This window comes from Vicugna pacos, chromosome 4 (genome assembly GCF_048564905.1).
Source record: "Vicugna pacos chromosome 4, VicPac4, whole genome shotgun sequence".
Classification (NCBI taxonomy): domain Eukaryota; kingdom Metazoa; phylum Chordata; class Mammalia; order Artiodactyla; family Camelidae; genus Vicugna; species Vicugna pacos.
Window position 1 is genome coordinate 42,500,876 of NC_132990.1, and position 12,922 is coordinate 42,513,797.

The 12,922-nt window shown below is 37.7% G+C and overlaps 1 protein-coding gene across 6 annotated transcripts in view; it reads right to left on the reverse strand.

Annotated features, from left to right (window-relative positions):
* The window catches only part of PRUNE2 (prune homolog 2 with BCH domain), a 230,198-nt gene that overhangs the window by 78,029 nt on the left and 139,247 nt on the right, over positions 1 to 12,922 (reverse strand). The gene's annotated exons all lie outside the window — the stretch shown is intronic.

Consider the following 12,922-nt stretch of genomic DNA (forward strand, 5'->3'; position numbering starts at 1 on the left):
TTAGATGCAAATGATATAAACACTTTGCTTTGAAAAAGGCTGGAAACTTTTCATGTTATGGCTAAAAATACATTTTGCTTTTTTGTTTCCCTAAACCAAGAAAGGCAGGCATCTTTGCTACTATTAATAATAGTTTAGAAAAGAACAAATATCTTAACATTCTTTTTTCCTAAAATATTTATTTGAATATTGACTTTGTAAAACATACTTTTCCTTTTATTGTTCATCGGATATAGGAATGCCTGCTGAATATTAGTATAACCCACTAGGAAAACAGGAGGAAGTAATTTCTCTTTTCTATTATTATTCTGTAATGAATATTATTATTAAATCCAAGCAGAGTTCCTGAGGATGGACTTAGCTGAGTTTACTGAATGCTCTTTTTTTTTTTTCAGGGTTGGGGAGGTAATTAAGTTTATTTATTTTATTTTTTAGAGGAGGCATTCGGGATTGAACCCAGGACCTCTACCACTTGAGCTATACCTTCCCCCTAAAAATCCAAGTCATTCTTTTTTTCCCTTTCTTTCTTTTTTTTTCCCCCCTGAATGCTCTTTATTCTGGTGTAGAAGTCTGGGAGATTTGTGTTAGGGCTGTGAGGTCAGATCTGCTTGCTCTAAGTGGTAGCTAAGGAGAAATGAATAATTGTGGGAAAAGGACCCGCCAGCACAGAGTCTCCAGACCCATGGCTCACACTATCTGTGGAAATGTGCTGGCATTTTTGAGTGTTATTAAGTACAACAAGAACCACTTTGCTGACATGGTTGTCTCTCTTTCTTAAAAAAATACAGTGAAGACCGTATGTTAACCTTTAGCATAATACTTGGCACATTCTCGTTGCTCAAGAATTGCTAAATGACTAGAGGGACATATACACAAAATCAACCTGTGCTATATAATCCTTTGTCATAGTATATACATAATAGCATATATATGATAACCATATATAATCATCAACTGACAGTCCATTGTTCTACTCAGTGAAAATCACCATGATGTGAACTCAAGAGATATAAAGAATTCTATTAGTTTTTTCTGATTACAAAGCCATCAAAACCAGGCATGACACTGATACAGCATTAAAGCAGTATAGAAACGTGTCCCATATGAAGTGTGCCATATACTGTCTCCTCCAATAACCAGTATGGAAAGTTAAACAGTGCAATGCATATAGGTACCTGGTTTTTTTTTTTTAATGTCCATATTGATGTTTATGTATGGTAGTTGTTTGAAACTGGTGAATTTGATTTTTGTGACTACTTAGCAGCCACTTAAAGTATCGCATAATGCAGGTACTCTGTAATTCTGCTGAGCTGCGTCTCAAGGTCTATGTGATCCCTGAGGGCACACAGCACATGTGGCATCAGGCAGGCCCAGCCGGTCACCAGCTTCCACACCTCAGAGAGATCTGCTGTCTACTCCTGTGGCTACTACTCTCATTAGACATTTCATGAGGCTACTTTGTGGTTACAAGGAACTGCATGTGGGGATTCACAAAGATCTCAGGATATACTGCTGATGAATACAGAGGATCTACAGGACTGACTTGGTAATGAAGTTTATGATGTTCAAATACAACAGCTTTTGGAAGCATGTGTTCCAAAATGCATACTGTCAGCTTTCGTGACTGTAATTCAGTGTCCAAGTGTCATAATAACAATCTTTATACAGATATTTTTTAAAAATTAATTCACCCACAGAAGTAGATATTTGGAATGAATGTTTTAAAAAATTGGACCTCATGTTATACACAACATGCATTCAATAGAAAAAATTATTTCAAATTATCATTGGTGTTATCTGTGAAGAACCTCGATACTGATCTTTTTGCCATTATGAATTGTAAAAGATACAGTCTCAAAGGAAATCAAGAAAGGACAACTATGTACATCTTATCTACAGTGACTGGAGGCTTTGGCACAAGAAGCCTTACAATTTTCCTTTTAAAATATATATTTTCTTTCATTATGTACATAAACCCACCTCCCCCAAAATATTTATAAACCCCTGAAAGAAGACACACCATTTCTAAGTGATTTTCACACACAGTAACAGTTATCATGGTGCTTCCAGCTGAGTTGCTCAAACAGAAACGGCAGGTTTTATCTAAGCACAAGATTAGGATTCATCAGAATCAGCATTTTTCAAGGCCATACTTGTGGAACAGGTGATATTCAAAAATGATGGCTGAGCTCCAACCGGTTTAGATTTTTCTGAGTTGAAATGATGGCTGTACGATCTTGCTAAACCTAAGTCCAGCGGCATCAGCAACACCAGACTTCTTGCTAGAAATGCAGCGTCTCAGGCCACACCCCAGACCGACTGAAGCAGAATCTGCATCTCCCACAAATCCCAGGCAATCAGAATGCACATGGAAATCTGAAAAGCGCTGCTCTGGGGAGGCATTTTTTAACTGATCTGTTTTCCTATGAACCAGTCCTTTGGGCTTTCCCAGTGCTGTCCTGGGACTTTTACTGACTCACACCCTCAGTTCCCTGCTCTTCACACAAACCTCACCAAGAACATCACACTGGGGTGTATATTTCTGGGGCTTTGACAGAAGTTCTCATTTAGCAGCCCAGGATTGGGTCCAAGACTCTATAATTTTATTATGTACCTCAAGTGATTCTTAGGATCAAGCTCCTTGAGTAACACTTTCCCAGTTTTCCTCTGGGTAGCCCTGAATTCCATAGGATCACATGAAATATTGATAAAACAAAGATTTACGTGAATCACTTAGCCATGTTACAGAAACAAAGTACTTACATTTTTACAGTAACCCCAAAATAGAGATCGTCAACAACTATGTCCTATTTATCCTAATAAAATTGCCCAAACCAGAGTTGATCTTACTGTTACTGGCTGTAGGATACATGTCAGTAGCTTCATGCTTAAAACAGAGTCAGGAGCTTCATGCTTAAAACAGAGTCAAACAAAAAGGGGAGTAAGAGTCTTCAGGAATCCAGGAGGCAGGGTCTGTTTGTTCTACTTTTATGCCGGTGCTGTTTGCATAGGAGATAATTTATTATTGTCTTCCAGCTACGCAGGGAGTCATCTGCTGCGATGGCTCTTCTGTTGCTGACAAGCTAGGCTGGCCCTGAATAAATACCACTTCATCATCAATACAACCCAACTGTAGATACAGGTTGGCATTTTATTCCCCCCATCTGCCTTCTACCTGATAAATTACTGTTTTGGTTATGTATATACAAATACTATTTGTTAATCTACTCAAATGTCTCCAAAATGTTTCCCGCACCTTAAGTTAAAAAAAAAATGTATATATATCTCACTCGCTTTGCCAAAGGTTTAGAAAATAAAGGACTCCTACTTTAATTTACCACCTCCGCCCCCACCATCCAATCTTCTACATTTGAAATATGACCCCAGCCTGAGATTGCTGCTTGGAATTTAGGAAGTTACTTTACTGATGATTATGGCTGAGAATTGACTGGCAAAACCCCAGCCTATTCATTAGTTAGGAAGAATAGGAGTTGCTCCCTGTCCCAGTCTTTAGTCACCCATGGGTCCCAAGACTCTATCATTAAACATTTTTAGAGATCACAAGTCCTTTTGCCTGAGTAATTCCTAGTTTTGAAATAAGTAGGGAGGCCTGAACAGGTAGGGAGAAAAAGGTTTTGTTATTTCCTGGCCAAAAGCTAAGATATAGATCTCAAGGGTCCTAAAAAGAGGTTGAAGACCATGAGGACAAAGGGCAGGGGAACAGAAATGACATGGCTCTACTTTAACTAATATGACAGCGGAAACAGTGACAGGGATAATGTCCCAAAGATTTTCTACACTTGTGGTTGAAGGTTCTTGGACAAATGCAGTGGAAAAATCCATTCTCTCACGAAATCCTATTTTAGTTCTTAGTCCACTGCTCTGAAAAATTTAGTTTTTATTTTATATGCTGCGAGCTTTAATGCATCATATGAAGTAAAAGTGATCTAAATAATGTCTTGTAAACATTTGAGTCCTTAAATGTGCACGTAGCTTCAGAGATGAAAACTCACTCCTCTTACCTCGCTCACATGTTTGTATCTTCTGTTGTTTCCTGAATCCCTCCTGTCAGGTTTCTGCCCCATCATTCGGCTGAAACTGCTCTTCTCAAAGGTACCAATCATTCCCAGGTTGCCAAATCCCCAAATCACTTTCCTGTTCTTACTCTATTTGACTTCTCCTAAGATTTCCACAAAGTTGATCCTCCCTCCTTTAATTAAGCGGAAACACTTAATTCCCTCACTTTGCTGTCGTCACACTCTCCTAGTTCTTCTTCCAACTCACAAGCTACTCTTTAGTTGCCTCTGCTGGTTCCTCTTCCTTAGTCAACCTCTAAATGCTCCTAACCCCTTTCTCTTTGTCTACACCTTCTCCTTGGTGATCTCATCCAGGTACATGGCTTTCAAACCATCTGTCTGCCAGTGACAATGAAATCACATCCACCTGAATGCTAACCTCGTCTGTCCAGGTGACATCATCACATCAATGTCTAAATAAGCATCTCAAATAAAGGACAACCTGCTTCTACCCAAGTTTCCTCCATAGCAACAAACGGTACCACTACCCAGTCACTCAAGCCAAACATCTAGGAATTAGTCTTGATTCCTTCCCCTCGTCATTCTTCACACAATCCATCATCAAATCCTGTTAACTTTACCTCTAAAACACACCAAGTCCAAACACTTCTCTCACTTCTTTCCATCTGTTACTGTCATAGCCATGGTTGCCACCATTTCTTCCCTGATCTTGGGTGACAGCCTCCCAAGCTTTTAAAAATGCAATCAGAACCATGATATTCTTCTACTTAAAATCCACTCAGAAGTTCCTTAATGCAATGACTATTATTTACTATTGTTTTATTTTTTAAAAGCAGGGAGGAGAAAGGCTTAATGTCCTTGAGGTGAAGAGTTCTTATAAATCCATGAGAGAAAGTAGACATAGCAATAGAAAAAATAGGTGGCGGACATAAAAGGCAATTCACAATATCCGGTCATTAATAACCAAAGAAATTATTTGATAATAAAATATTTCATCTTCTCTTTCCCAATAATTGGTGAATATGGCTGAATGGGCATTCTCATGCACTGTTAGAAATATTCTGAAGAAATATCATATATGCACATAAAAGGTTTGTGGACAAAGCTACTCACTGGATTATTACTATAACTAAAACTTTGAAACAATCTAACTGTCCAATAGAGAAATGGTTCAATAAATGATGAAACAGTAACACAAAATATTAGAAATCACGCTATCAAAGAATACTTAATGACACAAGAAAATACGCATAGTGTAAAGTAGAAAATAATTTCTATAGTCATGAAAGTAGAATGTCATTGCTATATGTAATCAAATATATATTGAAATCTAATATACAGTGGACATTAAGATACCTTGACATTAAAGTTGTTATAATCTACCAAATTGCTCATCTAAAATCTGATTGTGTCTCTCCATTATTTTAAGGCACTGTCTCCAAGGTTTTCAGTAAAGGCCTCGTAGGTTAACTCTGGCTTTGCTATTCACTAGCTGCGTAGCTTGAGTGACCTGACTTTACCTCTCTGAGCCTTCGAGTTCCTCATCTGTTAACCCTCACCTCATCAGACTGCTGTACGTAGTAAGAACATACGTGTATCAAAAAGCAGGCTCAATGTCTGGCATATAGTAGATAATAAATGTTAGATCTCTTTCCTTTCCTAAGTCTTCAATTATCAAAAGGTCATTCTTAGGGTTCATGAGAGTAATCTGATTCATAGAAAGTATTGCACAAATTCTAGGTTTGGGAACTGGTTATTCGTATTGTAACTTCTTGACTTACATCCTTTATAACATTGTGAACTTTCAAGTGATACTCACACACATCTTTAAGTCATTAAAGTGATTCACAGGTAAAATTCCTAAGTGTGAGATGATAGAGGAAGTTACCTATGAAGCAAAGTCATTTAAAAAGTAACATAAGATATAAAAACTATGGGTAAGGCAGTGTTTATCTCATTAATGGATCTTTTATCCTTAATTCCAAGTTAGACTCAATGAATGAATTTCTGTTTGTCACCACACAAATAAAGCAGCAAAAAATATGTAGTGATTCTTCCTTCAGCTAAATCACCATGGATAGAGCCTTTGGTATATTTTCAAGTGCCATATGCCCTTCGATGGAATTTAGTCCTCATGCTAACCCTTCTCATTTAGGTCCAGCACTCTGGACTACACACAGAATCCAAAACAGTTGTCTCTCTTAATATACAAATGAAATATACTGAGTAAGGCTTTTATTAAATAATAAAAAAATAAATTATTTTCTAATGTCATGGACAAGCTATTCCCAGATTTATTAGGTCTGATTTTTTTTCTTCTTGCAGGAAACAGAAAAATTAGGTGAGTAGATATAATCCATAGATAGGGTGCTTGTATTAAAATCATCCCCAAGATTAAAACACAAGCTTGTACAGCTTCATCTTTGCGAAGAATGAGTCTTGGAAACATAGCCTGACAATCCATAACTACCTTGTAAGCACAGCGGTCAGCGTGGATTGCTGAGTTACTGAAATTTAAGAGTATACTTTGACATTTACAGTCTGCATGGATTTATTTCTAGACTGAGGACTAGACTGAAGATTATGAAAAATGCTGAGGTACGTACACAAATATTCTTACTGAAAGCCTTATGATTTATGCTACCAAAATTCCATTATGATGTTTAAAATATTCAGCAATAATAAAGTCTGATAATTTTGACAGGAAAATGATTTATGAGAACACAAAATGCATAAATTAAAGAGATTTTATTTATTCTGTTTTTCGTACACTCTTTAATTGGTAAGCAAAGATACTTCCCATGTTTTTACCAGATGTCATTAAAAAAAAAAAAAAACCTCTATTGTTCTTATTTCTATAAGCTAGCCAAGGCATTTTAGTAGCAAAAACTTTACTAGGTCTATTAAAACTATATTATGCATCGTATTTTGAAAATAGAGCCAGACAGAAGATATTATCATTCAAAAAGAGAGCCCTTTCAAGAACAGTGAAAATCAAAAAATTATAATATATAAATGAATATATAATATATATCAATATAATTTTCATTTAAACCAATAGTGTATTTCCTAAAATAATCTAATGAAACCACTTCTACATTAAGTACTCTGTTACATGCTTTGCATCATCTCATTCAAACTTTAAGATGATCTGATGATGTGGGTAACATTATTTCTGCTTTACACTGAGAAACAGGAAGCTTTAGAAGGTTAAGTAATTCATGTCATGCAGCTCACGTGTGTGAAAACTGGATCTGAACCTGGGTAAGTCTGACTTCAGAGCCCATGTTCTAAATTCTGTTATTCTCAAATGAAAAAATTCTTAATCACCAAAGATATTACTAATTCTGTTTTTAGTTAATAAAAGAGTTTTTTGCTATTCCATTTACTTCTATTTATTACTGATTCTCCCTTGTCACTATATACAAACAAACCATGTCCTTGATTTTAACAAATGCTAATTATAAGCTGCTTACATTTCTGATTCAATATTATCATGGCTTATGATCAATTTCCAGTTTCTCATTTACTCTATAAAATATTAATATAGGCTGACCATTAACTATATGTGGGAGCCTAAAACTGAAAACTTGCCAAAGGAACTGCTATAAACTTTCTTGCAGCAATATGTACTTTTAAAAAGTCAGGCATGCTTTGTGTACACAGGGAAAAAAAAAAAAACAAAGCAGACCTAGCAGAGGCACAGTTTATCCAGAACTACTCTCGTGCAGTTTTTCTTGCTCCGGTAGCTTAGACACACACTTTACTACTTAGTATATAAAAACCTCATCAGCTAAGGATGCTCCCAACGTTACTTTTCTTCTGCTCGAAAGCCTAGAGAAACCACCAACTAGGATTGCAGGAGGGGATAGGGAGACAAAAGAGGTTTTTTTTTTTTCTTTACCTCGAGGGAATAGGCATCTTAAAAGAAAGAGCCTCTAGTGTCACCATTATTTTAAGCAAAGCCCTCTTGTAAGGGCACAACTATGCAAGACAAAACAACGTATCAATCTGCAGATGCTCCAATTTAGGCCAAGCATGTCTTAAGTTTAGAGAAGAAACCAACAGTCTTTTAAGCAATCATCCTTGTAAGGTCACCATTCGGGCTGAATTATTCAAGTAGAGGGAGATAGCACATGTTTATTGACAACTGAAAATCACTGCTTTCATGTCATGGGACAAATAGTTATTACCATCCATAAATGTATCATTTAATGAAGGGAAGGGGAGAGAAAGAGAGAGAGACGGGAAAAGGGAGGGGAGGGGAGAGGACAGGGCCTGGGACGTAGTTCATCTGAAAACACTGGTTTAAGTTAAAGACTTCTGGAAATGAAGTGGGTTGGTTTCACATCAACCTGAAATTAAACAAGTTGACATCTTGCCCCATCCTCACTACCTCCATCATAAAGAGAACCTGGGTTACACCCACAGAGAGCTGTACTTTATAGAAGAGTGGACCTAGGCAGACTCACAACTAACCAATAGTAGATTGAACATCTGGATTCGGGGAGGTTTACAACCAATTAAAGACAAATAAACCATCATCTTATTAACCAGCTCAGACTAATTTACATTTTCTTTAAAGACAGACCTATACCAACAGAACTTCTGAATACAAACGCTAATGAACTCATCCACAAAACAGAAAAAACTCGCATAGTAAACAATCTTATGGTTACCGGGAGAAAAGGGGTGGGAAGGGATAAATTTGGGAGTTTGAGATTTGCAAATGTTAGCCATTATATATAAAGAATAGATTTTAAAAATCATATTTCTTCTTTATAGCACAGGGAGCTATATTCAATATCTTGTTATAACCTTTAATGAACAAGAATATGAAAATGAATATATGCATCTGCAGTCCTGGGACATCGTGCTGTGCATCACAAAGTGACTCATTGTAACTGCCCGCACTTCAATTAAAAAAAAATCTTTTCAGTACCATAAGGATTTAAGGACTCAGTGAGAAAAGAGCTAGACTGCTGTTCCACTTAAGGACCCCTTTATGAACATTTATGTATGTTTGTAAGGATTTTATATGATCATGAATAACTCAGGACCCACGCATAATGGAAAACCCACTCATCAGAAATGCTTTCTTTGTGAAATGGCAGAACCTGGGCCACACACCAGCTACCAGATAATAATAATGATAAATCATTTCTGTAACTGTGTATAGATGTTTAAAAAAAAATCCCTATCAGCCTGTTTTGAGTCATGAACTTGAACACGTATGGCTTTATTTATTTTCCTTTGTAAAAATAAATCATCCATTTTGAACAATATTTCAAGAAAGCAGGAAAGCTTTCCTCCCGACTGGGCGCCCCTTTCTGGTTTGTGAACATCACCGGTCGAGTCTCCCTCCAGAGCCCTTGCCGTACGTGTGCACTGCACACACACTTCTGATGTCTCTAAGCTGTGTCAATATTAACCTGACCAAATGAAGATCAAACTGGCTCTTTTGTTCCCCCTGCTCCTCACATGGGGAGCACAATATGGCTCTTGTCAGAGGTGCTTCATCATTTTGGCTCAAGGAAACTGTCAGTACAGTTTGGGATTCGTTCTTCATGGGCAGATATCCTGATGGGTCTAATGAAGCCTTTCTGCTGACAACTCATTTGCTAAAAATACCCACCATCACCAAGTTTAAGTGGGGAATATGGTCATGTCCCCTTTGCTATCAACCCAATGAAAGCAATTTGTTTTGAAATCTAAAATATCTCCATATCAAGGTACACACCTCTCACCGTCCATGTTTGTTCTTGCTAGTTTCCATTTGCTCACTGATAAACTTCATGACATTCTTAAATTGGAATATAATAGGGTAAACACCAATCTTAGAGCACACACGCAGAGCCAACAGTCTGTGTGCGCCATTTGTTGCAATTCTAAGCTAATTACCAGAAACCCCCCTCCTGCAAACAGATACACTCTGGGGTTTGTGGTTTCATTTTCATTTGGAGACGTCTGTGTGTGGGGAGCTTGAGGAATTGATTTTCAGGTAAGGACACTGAGTTGTTGTGACCCTCTTGGCTGCAAGTCACAGAAACTTAAACTGGCTTAAAGAAAGATCTGGAGAGTATTCTCAAAAAAAAGCAAAAGAACTGGTGGACAAGCTGGAAGGAGGGCAAGGGTTGCCAGGGATGCGAGGGGCCGCCCAGCTTCCCCATCCTCTCCTCCTGGCCTCCTTCTCCTCTCTTGCAGCCGCCCAGCATCCTCCATGTGGTGAGTACATGGCCGGCTGCAGACCAGGGCAGACCTTTCAGTTTTAGTCAAGGCTCTCTCCTCGTTGGTCTGGAGTTTGAAAACTCCGGAGAAAGAATTCTGGTTCTTCCCTCTTGGGTTGAGTGACAAGCAACTGACGTGGACTGGAAAGACCACAAAATAAGTATGGCACCCGTTACATCAGGTGTGATGGGTATGCGTCACTTCCTAGAAGAGGGGGCTGAGCAGGCAAACCCTTAGGTGCAGACCATAGGTATCAAGCATAAAGGACCCTCCCCCACACACTCACACACACACACACCTGTACACACTCTAACACCTACACATATACATCAGATAATTCCCCAAAGCCCCACTTTTTTCCAGCTGACCAAGCCCCACTCATAGGGAGAGACATGATGCTTAGAAAGATAATTGTGTTTAACTTTCATTTTCATGGATGTTTACACCCCAATTAAGAAGGGTATTATAAAGAGGAGTGACCAAAAAAAAATCTATAAAAGTGTTAGGCTTATAAAATGAAAATTATGCTTCATCCATCAGAGCCATGTAATACCATCTAATCAGTCCAGGAAAAAAAGACCAATTCTCCCTCATCTGTATTCTTTCAGGTCAGTGTGAGGGACTGTCTTTTTGGTCCCTCAAGTCTTCAGATGCTCAGATCTCCTCTGTAACTGTCAAACTTCCATTGCTATTGGCATCATATATGAGGCATCAAAATGCTTTAAATACAAACTAAAAATGATCTACAGGTCCTACCTATAAGGCAGAGTATTTGGGCCAAATCTGGTGGGACAGGAGTTGTATTTCTATGTTACCTTTTTATGCAAGAGTTATTTATGGAAAGGCTCTAAGCAGGCCAAATAAACGGGGAAAAAAAAATCTGAACTCGTAAAAGGTAATAGCTTTAAAGCAGGGTTTCTCACTCGCCATTATGACTTCTGAGGCCAGCTCAGTCTTTGTTGTGAGGCTGTTCTGTGCATTGTTGGAAGTTTAGCGGCTTCCCTGCCCTCCACCCACAAGATGCCAATAGCAAACTCTCTCCCCCAGGTGTGACAACCAAATATGCCTCCGGATATTGTCAAATGTTCCCTGCAGGACAAAAATGCTCTAACTAAGAATAATAGTGAATAATAGTAGGAGAATCTTGTGAGCTTAAAAATTAATTCAGATTGGGGCAGGCTAATAGCTCAGTGGTAGAGCGCATACTTAGCAAGCATTGAGGTCCTGGGTTCAATCCCCAGAACTTTCATTAAAAAAAAAATTCAAATCACATTCTACTCTTAGAAACATTACAGTATAAAGCAAGCTACATCATCCATTCTGTCTGGTTGAAGAGGGAGGAGAACGTAAAAAAACTAGGGATGAGGAACATCTACCCAAATATTTTGTAGTACTTGGCAAAATAGTTCCCTTTTTCAGGCTGGTAAAAATTTAAAATTTCCATCAACTGTCTTTTAGTTTATATTGGTATGCTTATAAAGTAAACAGCATTTTGATTCTCTTAAAGAAAAAGCCGGATGACTTAAAAGAAAGAACTAGGACTTTACTGAGACATCTACTTCTTGTGCCAGGAAAGTGAAGTTTTCCTAGGTGTCTTCTAGAGATTTTAACTCTAGAAAAACTATTAATCCAGGTCAGTTATGGGTAAAGAGGGCATTTTAAAAACCAAACTTTCTATTTAGTATTCCTGGAAATAATATGCACACTTATCTTTTAACTCCATTAGGGTAACCCCCAAGTATGGCAGATATTTGAGGGCAATGCCATGTGTCTGGGGCATTGCAAGTGTTCATTGAATAGCTAGCATCCTTGTTTGATAATATGCTACACAGGAAATCTCATCAAAATTGTAGAATAGATAAACAAGATTATACTGTATAGCACAGGGAAATATACATAAAATGTTATGGTAGCTCAGAGAGAAAAAAATGTGACAATAAGTGTGTATATGTCCATGTATGACTGAAAAATTGTGCTGAACACTGGAATTTGACACAACATTGTAAAATGATTATAAATCAATAAAAAAATGTTAAAAAAAATTCACTTCTCAGCCTGAACTATCTGAACTCGGATGTCCTATCACTGGTTCTCAACCATGGCCTGTAATTTAGAATAACTCTGGGAGCTGTAAAAACAAATATTCAGCCCCCACCCCCATGAAATTTAAATTTGATGGGGTCAAGGCTGGGGCCAGGCCACCAGTCTATTTGTCAGAGGATTCCAGCTATTATTCTAATGCACTGATATGGTAGAAAACAGTGGTCTACACTGACATAAAGAAGCAATTTTTAATTCATGCTTTGTGGGCATAGTTTCTACATCAATAATTCTTGTTTCTATTCTCCAATTACTGAGTAAAACTTCGTAATCACTGGGAAAACCCAAATTCCAAAAATATGTTCACATTTTAGTTTTTAAAAACATAGCTCTAACTCCCCCAAATGAGCAGATAATAAAATGTAGTGCTTAAAAGCAGGAGTTTTGAAATCTGAGAGCCCTGGATTCAAATCCTAGCTTTACACCGCATCAGCTCTGCACCTTCAGGCAAATTACTTGATCATGCTAAGCTTCAATTCACTCATCTGGAAAATGAGAACAATAATCTGCTTTACAAAATGAAATAATCTATAAAACACTTAGCCTGAGATCTCCGA